This window comes from Schistocerca piceifrons, chromosome 8 (assembly GCF_021461385.2).
Source record: "Schistocerca piceifrons isolate TAMUIC-IGC-003096 chromosome 8, iqSchPice1.1, whole genome shotgun sequence".
Classification (NCBI taxonomy): Eukaryota; Metazoa; Arthropoda; class Insecta; order Orthoptera; family Acrididae; genus Schistocerca; species Schistocerca piceifrons.
Genome location: NC_060145.1, coordinates 434,538,189 through 434,552,229, shown reverse-complemented (window position 1 = coordinate 434,552,229; position 14,041 = coordinate 434,538,189). Strand labels below are relative to the sequence as shown.

Here is a 14,041-nt window from a genome sequence, read left to right as displayed (position 1 = left end):
GTAACTGCTAGTTTCTTTTGCTTCTCTTTCGCATGACAGTGCTGCACAGCGAATGCTAAGCAGTAGCGTACTAATTTTTTTTCTACATCTACCCAAGTACTCCGCAACCCACTGTGCAGTAAATGGCGGAGGGTACATTCTACCAACTCTCCTGTTCCACTCGCATACTGAGCGATGGAAAAACTGTAACAGACTCACTCAACTGCGCGGCTACGAGGCCGCTTTATCGGTGGCAGCCATCGCCACAGCCACAAATCCTGGCTTACACTTGCACCAGGTCTGCCCACACAAGGCCACCGACATTCCGCCAGAGCGCTTTTTTTGCGTTTGTCTTACTGTCGTAGAAAACAACAACACTTTCTCACTTTCCGTATCGCACTTTCGATTAATAACAATCATTTAACGTAATTTGTCCATGAAAAGCACGCTGCTACGTAGTAACAAATACTAAATTACGGTTCATGACGCATCAATGCTGTGTGGCAGATGGTGAGCACAAAATATTATGCCAGTTGCGCTTCCCAGAACATCTCGAAGTAAAAATCCAAGTATTAATCTGCACTGTCTTTTTGCTTAGTTCCCTTGCTCCAACGGCCGAGTCATGAAAGTGGTTAGGGTAGTTCACTCTTAATGGAATGTGCGTGGTGCGAATCCCTGTCCAGCCAACAAATACTGGGATACTCGACATGCTCTTACATCAGTTTATACTATGTTTACTTAAGAAGTATCGCCGTCGACTTCCTGCCACGTTACTGGTACAAGTAAGTCCACTGTAGCATTCTGACTACCTGCCCTGAACCGCATTTAACCACCTAACCTGATAAGGAAGAATGTTGTTTGGAGGTAATATAAGAAAACCAGCAACAACCAGTAGCTTCCAGTTCATGAGAGCATACCTACCGTCTGAATCAACAGACTCCACTCCATACATCCTCCAATCAGAACAGCCAGCAGCCGGCTGCTGTGGCCGAGCGGTTCTAGGCGCCTCAGTCCGGAACTGCTCGTCTGCTACGGTCGCAGGTTCGAATCCTGCCTCGGGCATGGATGTGTGTGATGTCCTTAGTTTGGTTAGGTTTAAATAGTTCTAAGTTCTAGGGGACTGATGACCTCAGAAGTTAAGTTGGTTCAAATGGCTCTAAGAACTATGGGACTTGGCATCTGAGGTCATCAGTCCCGTAGACTTAGAACTACTTAAACCTAACTAAGGACATCACACACATCCATCCCTGAGGCAGAATACGAACCTGCGACCGTAGCGGTCGCTCTGCTCCAGACTGTAGTGCCTAGAACCGCACGGCCTCTCCGACCGGCAGAAGTTAAGTCCCATAGTGCTCAGAGCCATTTGAACCATTTGGACAGCTAGCAACCTGCTGGACCATAACTTCTATATGCGCGAAGCAGCTCCACAGCTTTCTCCAAGTCTGCAACAACCTATTGGGAACTTGATCTGCCCCAGAGGACATGGAGTATACTCAGCAGGATCCGGAGTAATCACAGGAGCAGCGGTGGCCTGTTATACACACGGCAAAAGTGCAGAGTGCACCACTTGTGGCTTTCCAAGGCAGAATGTCAGACATACTGTTGAAGAATGCCCTCGGATTTCATAACCTGGAAATACCTCGGGCTTCGTGGAACTAAATCAGAAGTAATCAGTTATATTTAAGTAATATGTAAATATCTACATATTTAATTGTATTTATAAAGTGATATGTTATTCCCATACGATTGATAATAATAGTGCTGGGACTCCCACATAAGTTCTCAGCGCTTTATATTCGCACCTATTAATTCTGTCAGCGGCAGATCCATGGTTACCTCTGCCGTGATCAGCTATTGAACGTAACGTTGTAGGGGAGAGTGTGAGTGCTGCGCCGACTTACAGTTTCCACCCAAGTCCCTTCATAGGTCTGATTGTGTCGACATCCATCTCACAGTACTTAGCTACATATTTTGGTGCGCTTTGAGGGCCTAGACATGGGCAGAATATGAAACTCTAACGTTCTTTTCTGTAGCAGACATTTCACTGTCTCCATACTGTAAGTTTACACCAGCGGTCCACCCAGCAATTAAACTGTACAGGAACCATTTGAATGAATCATAAACTCCATAGTCTAAAGTTTCTTCTATTTGCCATCTTTTAATTCAGGGCCGGCCACGGCGTGCCAAACTCCACGCGCGCTGCGTGCCAAGGCCCGGCCTGTCACTTTCGTTTGCTCGCTGCTTCTCGGAAGTACCCGGAACGGCGCCGCATTTCATTTGGCATTGCGGTGCGGCATTTTGCGGTCGGCACAACTCTCTGGGCTTGGCAGAATCGTGGTGTCAGCGCTGTTTGAACTTCGCTATTTGTTCATGCTGTGAAGGACGTTCACAGGTCCAGTGGCTGTTTACAGAAAAAGGTGCCGTCTAGCGACCTGTCGTCACAACCCTCGAAAACAAATGGGAATGACTGACGAGAGGGATGAGAATTCTCAAATTGAATAAGTGACAAGTACTGCTTATTTTCTACTACACGACATTACAGTACCATGCAGAAAGAATTTAAACTTTTAGATGACAATGAAAGAGCAAGAAATTACAGTGATCGACAGATGGGATTCGTTGTTCTGTACATCAAGAAGCACTTGGTGCTAAATTTGCAGGCATGGAGCACTTGAAGAAACTGATTTTAAGAATAGTACAATTTCTGGAGTGACAAACATTATTCCATTTTCAGCTGCAACAGTTTTCAAAAAAAATTTCAAATGTGTGTGAAATCTTATGGGACTTAACTGCTAAGGTCATCAGTCCCAAAGCTTACACACTACTTAACCTAAATTATCCAAAGGAAAAACGCACACACCCATGCCCGAGGGAGGACTCGAACCTCCGCCGGGACCAGCCGCACAGTCCATGACTGCAGCGCCTCAGACCGCTCGACTAATCCCGCGCGGCTCAACAGTTTTCAATGGAAATTAATGACGAGTATGGAGACTATATATATTCCTGCAAAGTATGTTGGTTAAGTCAGCGGTCATACTTGGAACGATTTTTCGATTTAAATCTCGCTATTGTTGAATTTACGCAGGAAAAAGGAGTACAGGAACGTAAATTAAAACACCCCCAATCGATTGCAGACATCGCATTTTAAGTGGGCTTGACCGCACACTGCCCACAGAAAGAAATTGCAGGTAATTTCTTTCTGATTTGATCGAGATGTATTTAAAAAGGAAATCTGACAGAAACAACCTAGTTCCCTACGCTCAATGGCCTTAAAGAAAGGGCGAGGTTTTAAGATTTCATTTTGGCTTTGCAAGAATAACAACGATAGTTTTGTAATGCTACTGACGAGACTGTCAGTCTTACATCTGTTTCCGAGCTGATTACGAGACCGTTTGCCGTTTCAGTTGAAAGCGCCCCTGTGTATATGCAGATGTTACTAATTGAACTGCAAGTAACTCCAGTTTCAGCTAAAAATCTCTTTAGTTAAAACTGTCCAGGATGCTACATTGCTTTTCTTATGGAGATATGCCAAGTCTTAATAACGAGGTTGCAAAAGTACTACAATATCTCCATCGGCATATTAGTGTGAAAGACCTTTTTTCGGTTATGAAGCTAAATAAGTCATGATTAAATGGCAGATTGGGTGCGAAAATCAGTGAAATTGTTTGCGTGTGTCCGTATGCCGACAGTTTGTACCAGATAAAAATTATATTATGTCTTCAGCGCGCCAAAAATTATTGATACTGAATATTTAATTAATTTTGAAAACTTATTTTGTTTGTGAACTATATTGACGAGAAACATGAAACATAAAACCGAGTCCTATGCAGTGCGACTGTATTGTCATTTAAATGCGGCGCTTTGGCTGTTTTCCGCTCTTTCGCCGTTCTTACTCTCAGACAGCACAGCGGGGCGGTGGGGGAAATGTGCAGCGAGGCTGACAATGAGCCCCGTGGCACTCGGGCCCTGGCAACGCCCGCGAGCCGAAATCTTGGCCGTACCTGTTATAAACAAATTTACGAAGTGAAGAATTAAGTGATGGCATATATGGCTGAATACTGAAACTAGGTCTGTAGAATACAAGCAATTCATGCTAGCAGAGAGTAGAAGATTTGAAATGTGATGCTACAGAAGAATGCTATGTACTAGATGGATACATCAAATGAGAAGTTGCTGGATCGAATTTGGGAGAAAAGTAATTTATGGTACAACTTGAGTAACAAAAATGATTCAAATGGCTCTGAGCACTATGGGACTTGACATCTGAGGTCATCAGTCCCCTAGAACTTAGAACTACTTAAACCTAACTAACCTAAGGACATCGCACACATCGATGCCCGAGGCAGAATTCGAACCTGCGACCGAAGCGGTCGCGCGGTTCCGGAATGAAGCGCCTAGAACCGCTCGGCCACACCGTCCGGCACTTAAGTAACACAAACGATATGTTGACAGATGACATTCTGAGATGTCAAGGAATTGGCAGCTTGGTAATGGAGGGAAATATGTGTTTGTGTACGGGGTAGGGAGGGGGGGGGTTCAAACACTTTAAAAGAGACCAAGGTAAGAATGCACCAAGTACGTTCCAATGGATATGGATGTAGGTTGGAGTAGTTCTTCATATGCTTGCACAGAATAGCGTGGAGAGCTGCATAGGACTGCACAACAGATACCAGATTTCTAAATGGAACTGAGCGAGAAGTTTCTGAAAGCATGGAACACAGCATTGTATGATAGTATAACGTGAACCATTGCAAATATGTTGTAGAATAAACTGGAAGATTTTGATACGTGGTGCTATCGATGAAGATAGAAGTATATTGAAAGCAATCACGAGAGGAAGGGTGCTGGAAAGAGCACTAAGGGCGGATAACAGTAGGGGCGAACATAGAGTAGAATGTGCAAATAGGTTTAGAGTGTAGTACTGACGTAGAGATGGGAAGATAAGCACAAGCCGGACGGAGTGGCCGAGCGGTTCTAGGCGCTACAGTCTGGAACCGCGCGACCGCTACGGTCGCAGGTTCGAATCCTGCCTCGGGCATGGATGTGTGTGATGTCCTTAGGTTAGTTAGGTTTAAGTAGTTCTAAGTTCTAGGGGACTGATGACCACAGCAGTTAAGTCCCACAGTGTTCAGAACCATTTGATAAGCACAAGACAGCAAAAGATGGAGGACAACACGAACCAGTCGAAATACTGGTTACTTTAAAAATAAAGAATTGACAATCTTTATGTTTAAATATGTTACTGGCTGATATTTTACAGCCGGCATCAATTCTTTAACAGAGAAATAAAAAGGACTGCTGTTCAGAATTTGTTTAACGGAAATAAGAACGTATTACGTACGCACGGAAAAAATTAAACCGAAGATAAGAACGTATTACGTAAACACGGAAAAATTAAACCAGTAATAAGAATTTAACACGTACACGAGAAATAATTAAACTGATTCCATTAAATGGATATCTCGCGAAGGGAGCATGAAGATAAAATCAGAGAACTTCGAGCCCACACGGAGGCTTACCAACAATCGCATTCCCTCGAACTATTCGTTACTGGAGAAGGAGGAGATTAGTGTTCAACGTCCAGTCGACAACAGTGTCATTAGAGACGGAGCACAGCCTCGGGTTAGGGAAGGATGAAGAAAGAAATCGGCCGTGCCCTTTCAAAGAAACCATCCCAACATTTGCGTGAAACCAAATCACGGAAAACCTAAATCAGGATGACCGTACGCGGGATTGAACCGTCGTCCTCCCGAATGCGAGTCCAGTGTGCTAACCACTGCGACTGGGACTGGAAAGGTGGGAAGAGACAGTGATACACAAACTACCCTCCACCACACACCATAAGATGGTTTGCAGAGTATGAATGTAAATGAAGATGTAAAACCTATCAAGATGTTTTCACATTAATAAGTACGTATTGTGAGCAAAACATTACAAACCATTTGTTTCTTAGTAGGGAAGGCAGATCATTCTTGCACTGCGACAACCGTTTGTCACTGCAGTGAAGGTATTAATCGCCAACAGTACGAAGTATGTTAGCCAAAGTACCGTATAACTGTCTAGGCATTAAAGACACGAGTGGCGTCCAATAAGTAATACTACACACTTTTTTCTTGGTAAGTTTCGGTTGAAACAATGCGTAGGTTACTAGAGTAGACGCACCAAATAGCTGCTTATAATAATTAATCTTTATTTACGATCGCCATTTTCAATTACCTGCGATTACAATTTTGATGAGAACACGTATGAACGCGAATGTCATTTATATTAAAGTAGCTGTACTGTGCTCACGTCTAGGCTGGCACCGCTAAACACTGGGGAAGATTTTTTAACAAGTTTCATTATGTTTCCAGAATGAATTATCGCTCTGCAGCGATGACTGCGCTGATTTGAAACTTACTAATGGATCAGGGAGCGTCGTGAGTCGTGTTTCGGTAGCTCACTCGGTAGAACCGTGTCTGCGAAAGGCAAAGGTCCAGCGCTCCAGTTTCTGTCCGGCACATAGTTTTCATTTGCCAAAAAGTTGCATATCAGCGCAGACTCCGCTCCAAAGAGTGGAAGATTCGTTGTGGGAACAGTCCCCTAGTATATGGCTAAGCCATCTCGGCGTAGTATCGTCTGTTCCAGGAGTGCTGGATCGGTAAGGTACGCAGAAGAACTCCTGCGACGTTAAGAAGGTAGTGGATGAGGTGCCGAGGAGAAGTAAGGCTGCTTGGATGGCTCAGTCGACAGAGCAGTTGCACATGAAATGCGTTTCGAATCCATAATGGTATCATTTGGCACACAGGTGAAATACACTACTGACCATTAAAATTGCTTCACCAAGAAGAAATGCAGATGATAAACGGGTATTCATTGGACAAATATATTATACTAGAACTGACATGTCATTACATTTTCACGCAATTTGGATGCATAGATCCTGAGAAATCAGTACCCAGAACAACCACCTCTGGCTGTAATAACGGCCTTGATACGCCTGGGCATTGAGTCAAACAGAGCTTGGATGGCGTGTACAGGTACAGCTGCCCATGCAGCTTCAACACGATACTACAGTTCATCAAGAGTAGTGACTGGCGTATTGTGATGAGCCAGTTGCTCGTCCACCATTGACCAGACGTTTTCAATTGGTGAGAGATCTGGAGAATGTGCTGGCCAGGGCGGCAGTCGAACATTTTCTGTATCCAGAAAGGCCAGTACAGGACCTGCAACATGCGGTCGTGCATTATCCTACTGAAATGTGGGGTTTCGCAGGGACTGAATGAAGGGTAGAGCCACGGGTCGTAACACCTCTGAAATGTAACGTCCACTGTTCAAAGTGCCGTCAATGCGAACAAGAGGTGACCGAGACGTGTAACCAATGGCAGCCCATACCAGCACGCCGGGTGGTACGCCAGTATGGCGATGACGAATACACGCTTCCAATGTCCGTTCACCGCGATGTCGCCAAACACGGATGCGACCATCATGATGCTGTAAACAGAACCTGGATTCATCCGAAAAAATGACGTTTTGCCATTCTCGCACCCAGGTTCGCATCTGTTGACTCAGGGATCGAGACGTGGCTGCACGATCCGTTACAGCCATGCGGATAAGATGCCTATCATATCGACTGCTAGTGATACGAGGCCGTTGGGATCCAGCACGGCGTTCCGTATTACCCGTCTGAACCCACCGATTCCATATACTGCTAACAGTCATTGGGTCTCAACCAACGCGAACAGCAACGTCGCGATACGATAAACCGCAATCGCGATAGGCTACAATCCGACCTTTATCAAAGTCGGATACGTGATTGTACACGTTTCTAGTCCTTAGACGAGGCATCACAACAACGTTTCACCAGGCAACGCCGGTCAACTGCTGTTTGTGTATGAGAAATCGGTTAGAAACTTTCCTCATGTGAGCAGGTTGTAGGTGTCGCCACCGGTGCCAACGTTGTGTGAATGCTCTGAAAAGCTGATCATTTGCAAATCACAGCATCTTCTTCCTGTGGGTCAAATTTCGCGTCTGTAGCACGTCATATTTTTGGTGTAGCAATTTTAATGGTCAGTGTATATGTACTCTACGTACTAAATTCACTTAACTCTCTATATTTCAGTTTTTTATTCCCAGTGAGTATGAAAGATTCATCGTCAGGGCTTGTATGTTTGAGTTGAGGCTTTACGTCATGTCATGGAGAACCAGTCGCACCTGCGTCTTCCGTGGATTTGCGGCTCTGTTAGTACGTGGTAAAACTTATGTAGGCTGTTTGATTTTCATTACACACATTCGTCATCACACTGATATCTGGAAACGTTGGTCGTGTGACTATGCAAGAGTACTGTTAACCAACTTCAGGCAATATTTGAACATTTAAGTAGCGCTGCGGCGCTTATAACTTGATCTGAGTTGGCGTGTGGACAGTGAACAGTTGCAGACTATGCGCTGGCGATAGGGGAATGACTAACATAATCTGTGTCGCGCTCTTGTTGGACAATGGTGAATATAAGGACATTAATAAAATATATATTGAACGAAATTCTTGGAAACCGTCGAGCTAATAAGAATCCACTGATGTCAAGGTCTAATCCACATCTCGAGCAACCGTTTCTGCAATCGCAGATCCACGAATGAAGAATAGACGAATCGTTGGCGGCCGGGCGCCAATCTACGAAGCTGTGATATCGACGAAGAACGCATTAGAACGGTCTCCTGAGGTCTACGTGGATCGAAGATTGTGATGTAGAGGTCAGGATCGCCCAAGGAGCTATCCCTCACGTCGCGTCCGACATCACACGGAGTTATTATGGAAAGTATCCATACAAGAGTCCCTTGTCGTAGAGATAGACTTGATGGCAGTCTTGTGGTGCCCCAGACCGAATATTACTTTTATTCCAATACTCGTATCGCAAACTCCTGAGCAAACAACATTATAGTCGAGGATTATGAGGTCATTTTACATGAAAAAGTGTTTAAGTGTATTTTATAGTACCTATTTATCATCACCTCCACACCGATAGCAGGAATCGAACAGTGACCTTGAGTAAGTGACCATCACGACAGCAGAAAAGCTAAGCGTGGACTTTAGGACGTGGTTCGAAGCTCGTTCATCCCGGATATGTGCCCAGTATCATTACCTCAGCGCCATTCGGCCAAGTCCTCCAGCAAGGAGCGTGCTGTCCTAAAAGGCATATAAACTTCAGCATCCTTTCTGGCCCACAAAAACGTACAATTGAATATTTACGTGTTTTAGAGCAAATTAATCGGTAGAAACTGCTCTTCGTATAGCTCCTGGGAAAACAGGGTTTCATATTGGGTGGCAACGGAGCATAATGTACTCTACAAAATTTTCAGGTCCTGTATGGTAGTGTTCCGCCACGAATTACAAATGCACGCCCTGTAAGTTGTGGACGTGTAACATCCTGGCAGATTAAAACTGTGTGCCGGACAGAGACTCGAAGTCGGGACCTTTGCCTTTCGCGGGCAAGTGCTCTACCAACTGAGCTACCCAAGCACGACTCACGGCCAGCCCTCACTGTTGTACTTCTGCCAGTACATCGTCTCCTACCTTCCAAACTTTACAGAAGCTCTCCTGCGAGCCTTGCAGAATTAGCACTCCTGAAAGAAAGGATATTGCGGAGACATGGCTTAGCCACAGCCTGGAGGATGTTTACAGAATGAGATTTTCACTCTGAAAATAAATTATATATTTTCTATAAAAATGAAAATATGCTCAATGACCAAAACGGCAATAACAGAAGAACAGGAGTGAGTCGTGCTTGGATAGCTCAGTTGGTAGAGCACTTGCCCACGAAAGGCAAAGGTCCCGACTTCGAGTCTCGGTCCGGCACACAATTTTAGTCCTCTAGGAAGTTTCATATGAGCGCACCTCCGCAACAGAGTAAAAATCTCATTCCCATGGGCATGTACCTACTAACCTGATTTTTTGGTTGATATACGTTTGATTCTAAGTCATTTAGTTCAATGTACTCAGCCCACATTTAACATAATTTTTAGGGAGTGGCCTGTTTTGCCGAGAGAGAATAATCCAAAACTTCATTCTTTAGTGAACTATGCTTACAGTTGCATAGTCATAATCTTCATAAAACACGAAACACCTGTATAAGTGATGGTAACAGATCAGCCGTCTCCACATAGCAACGTAGTTGCCGATGCTATCAACTGTCGCATGTGTTCTGTATACCTGTTACGGGAGGAGCTGAAACCGTTATAAATCTACTTACTCGTTGGCGTCCTTGTAAGACAGATCTGTTTTGTTCTACAGGCTGGCTATAATGAAACTTTTGCTACTTGGGACAGCCCCCACGAAAAACGTATGATCGTAGGACAATGAAACATTGTGGAAACATTTGCAAGGACACATGGAACAGAGATAACGAACAAACAATTGAGAGAAATACACTTTATTTCCACATAAGAGGTTAACATTCGTTAATTACGAACCATGATTACGTCGTAGGTTACAAATATCGCTCAACGTAACTGCTATCTGCATCCACGACAGCCTGAAACCGCTCGAGATGTATCGTCTCACAAATGTACGCAGCACTTTTTTGGACGGTGGAACATGAGGTGTTCAGCTGCCGTGACACAGATCGTGCGCTGCTCCCAGGTCGCACATTTCGTCCAGCATTTTCAGCCATGGGAACACGAACTTCTTGAACTATTTGTGGCGCAATTGACCGTCCGCCTCTCTGGGAGCAATTCCCTAATCGCGACTTAATTCGAACTTCTGAAAGATGTTCCTCAACCCCGGTCCCGGAGAAGAACCTCTCCGTGTTCCGTTAATGCGTGATAGTCGAGAGAGCGACAGCACTATTGGTGTTGTTTTGATAACACAGCTTTACAAGCAAAGCCCTGTTCACCTCGTCCGGATCCATATTGACTGTCTGGAACCGTAATTCACACTGATGCTTGTCTTTAAAATTCACGTACCAATACTGGCGACTAGTGGCAACTCGAGACACTAACACTACTTACTAGCAACGCGAAGTCTGCAGCGTACAGTCTGAACATCATTTCTATAAAGCTGGGTACCCACTCAGTAAATAGTTTTCCGTGTTCACTGTCTCAAGTAGTGGAAGTTTAATTATAACCACCCTGTAAACAGCTCATACATTTGTAAAACTATTCACTTAGCGCCAGTTTAATGCCGAATGCGTATCTTTTAAGATACGTATTTATTTAAGTAAGCACTGCTACCTTCAGCTACGATGTTTCACTTTTCTGTTTAATTCCGACGCTTTACAAAGTAAAATTTCAAGGAGTTAAGTGACCTTTTTGAGATTTACATGTGCCTCAGTCTTCCTGCGCCCGTGATACACCGACATGTGGTTAATTTAGGACAATAGCTCCCGTACGAAATTCAATGTCCATGTCTCATGCCTGCCTATGGAAAGATTCCAAGTTGACAATTAAACTGCAGAAATTTGATAATTTTGTTAACTCAGTGTAAGACTTAAATACATGGTCACAAAAGACTTTTTCTAATTACGTAAATATAATGAAAGTGACAAAGTTCTCTGAGTATAACTGTGCACGTTAAAGTTTTTCAGCGTTGTTCGTATAAATATTCTAGATTTGTGTATTAAATTTCATCCAAGATTTTTTTTAAAAGTATCAAGTGTCTGATAAGACTATTACTATGCACGATATAAATAAATTACCTCCACGACAAACTTCGCTATTTTCTGAAACCGTTGGTAGGCGATAGAATTGTATGCAGTAATATCACGTGATTGGAGAATTATTTCGAAACACGGGAAGAATAAAGGCAGTCACCACTTTATGCAAAGGCTGAAAGCGGATACTAAACGTAAATAAGAGCAATACAATGCACTTGCATCGCGGGAGGCTCCTATCGTTTCATTCTGAGAGGTAGGGCATGGCACCAATGAAGTAGTATATTTCTTTCTCCGGCGTACTTCCTTCGTAAGGATAACAACGGCAAATTAAGGAATTTCAGTCTTACACAGAGCAGTGTGTACAATCCTTCTTCCCGAGCACGAATCGCAAATGCAAAAGTACAGTGCTGCACTAGGCATTCACCACCGCATTACTATTCGGCGGTTTGCAGAGAACAGATGGAGATGTTTGATAAGAAAATAGGATGAAATGTGCATATGGCATTGTTGACCGGAAGTCCCGTTCTGAGGAGTTCAGCAGCCCGATGAAAGTATTTTCATTATTTCACGTCATTTCGGTGACTCGAGCATCGATGATCAGGACAAAACACACACAGCACACACACACACACACACACACACACACACACACACACACACACACACACACACACAGACCCTTGCGAAGAATATCCCAGATCCGACCAGCAGTCGAACCCAGGGCCTCGCGATCGAGCGATATCAACACTAACCAGAAGACCCTGAGCTGCTGATGTAACCGTCTAAAATATTGATGTAGTAGTTGATACGGAAACTGTAGTGCTGCAATGTGTATGCATTGAATAGAAACCTAAATTATTACGAATGATGACTGATGGTATTACTGAAATATTTTTAAACTAAATACTTTATCGTAAATAAATGGAGCGTATTTTACAAGAATAAGCTGAAACGCCTATTAGTGTTCAAATAAACCACTGCTCATAAACCACTGGAATGAGTGACAACAGTGATATAGCTGAGAGTAGCCGTCTAGAACGTCCTAAAGTAGAAGGACTAACGTGACAGGTGTTTCATAATGAACAATGCAGAATATCGAGAACACCTGGGTACATGCAAGGGACAGCCAGGTGATCTTAATAATGCCAGGATAAGTAAATAAATAAGGTTCAAATGGTTCAAGTGGCTCTGAGCACTATGGGACTTAACATCTGAGGCCATCAGTCCCCTAGAACTTAGAACTACTTAAACCTAACTAACCTAAGGACATCACACACATCCATGCCCGAGGCAGGTTTCGGACCTGCGACCGTAGCGGTCACGCGGTTCCAGACTGTAGCGCCTAGAACCGCACGGCTACACCGGCCGGCAATAAATAAGGAAACGTGTTTCATCCACGAAAGAAGTGGCTCATAAAAGCATCCCTTCGAGCAATTATGGTGTATTGCTCGTCCATCTGAAACCCTCACGAAGTAGGACTACTAGAGGGTACAAAGAAAGTCCGAAGAAAATAGGCCCATTTCGTCACGAGTTGGTTTAGTAAGGGCGAGGGCGTTACATCCCAAGTCGAGCCACTTAACGTATCACTTCTTCCAATATTACACCTCATGAAACGACGGCGGAGAAATTAGAGGATTTTGAGCACACAGAAGGCTTACCGACACTCGATGTTCCCACACGCCATTCGCGAACAGAAAGGGAAATGGGGACATTAATGATAGTATGGCAAGTATCCACCGTCAAGGACCGAAAAGTGACTTGAAGAGAATGAATGGAAAAGTAAAAGAGACTGTGACGGGCAACGCACGACGGTGGACTGCCTGCTAATAACGTAGTGGAGCCAGTAGCGGTAACAAGTGCTCTCCGACGGCGGACAGCGAGTAGCTCACCTCGGTGTGAGGTGGTGCGATGCCTGCTGTCCTGAGCTGCCGCTGCCTCCGCCGCTACCGCCGCCTGCAAACCTGCCTGGAGCCGCCGCAGACACACACTGAAGCCACCTAACCTGCCTTCGGCCGGCCGCCACTGTGCTCTGGGAGTGGGGGCACCGTAGAGTTTTCTTGCCCGCCACTGCCGGCGGCGTCGCATCCGTCCCGTGCCGACCCACGAGTGAAACCAACACACCGCAGTACGACCACCGCCATCGTCAAGTACCTGTCAAACTGACACTCGTGTCTCCATGGTCTCAACCAGAGGTTTTCCCATTTGCACGAAAACAGGTACCAGTACTGACTTTCATAAATTCAGTGGCGTACTCAGAGGAAGCTCCCATTGACACTTGCAAACGGTCCGCAACACACGTGAATCCGTAACTGTACTGACACTACCGGCCATTTAAATTGCAGTACCAGGAGCATTATTGAAACTTCCTGGCAGATTAAAACTGTGTGCCCGACCGAGACTCGAACTCGGGACCTTTGCCTTTCGCGGGCAAGTGC

The 14,041-nt window shown here is 44.7% G+C and overlaps 1 protein-coding gene across 1 annotated transcript in view; it reads right to left on the bottom strand.

The window, feature by feature from the left end:
- LOC124711404 (vesicular glutamate transporter 2) overlaps positions 1-13,613 on the bottom strand; it is a 230,549-nt gene extending 216,936 nt beyond the window's left edge. Inside the window, exon 1 of the mRNA XM_047241463.1 lies at positions 13,496-13,613. The gene's annotated coding sequence lies outside the window, so the exon portion shown is untranslated. The remainder of the gene's footprint in view (positions 1-13,495) is intronic.
- Between the last annotated feature and the right edge of the window lie 428 nt (positions 13,614-14,041).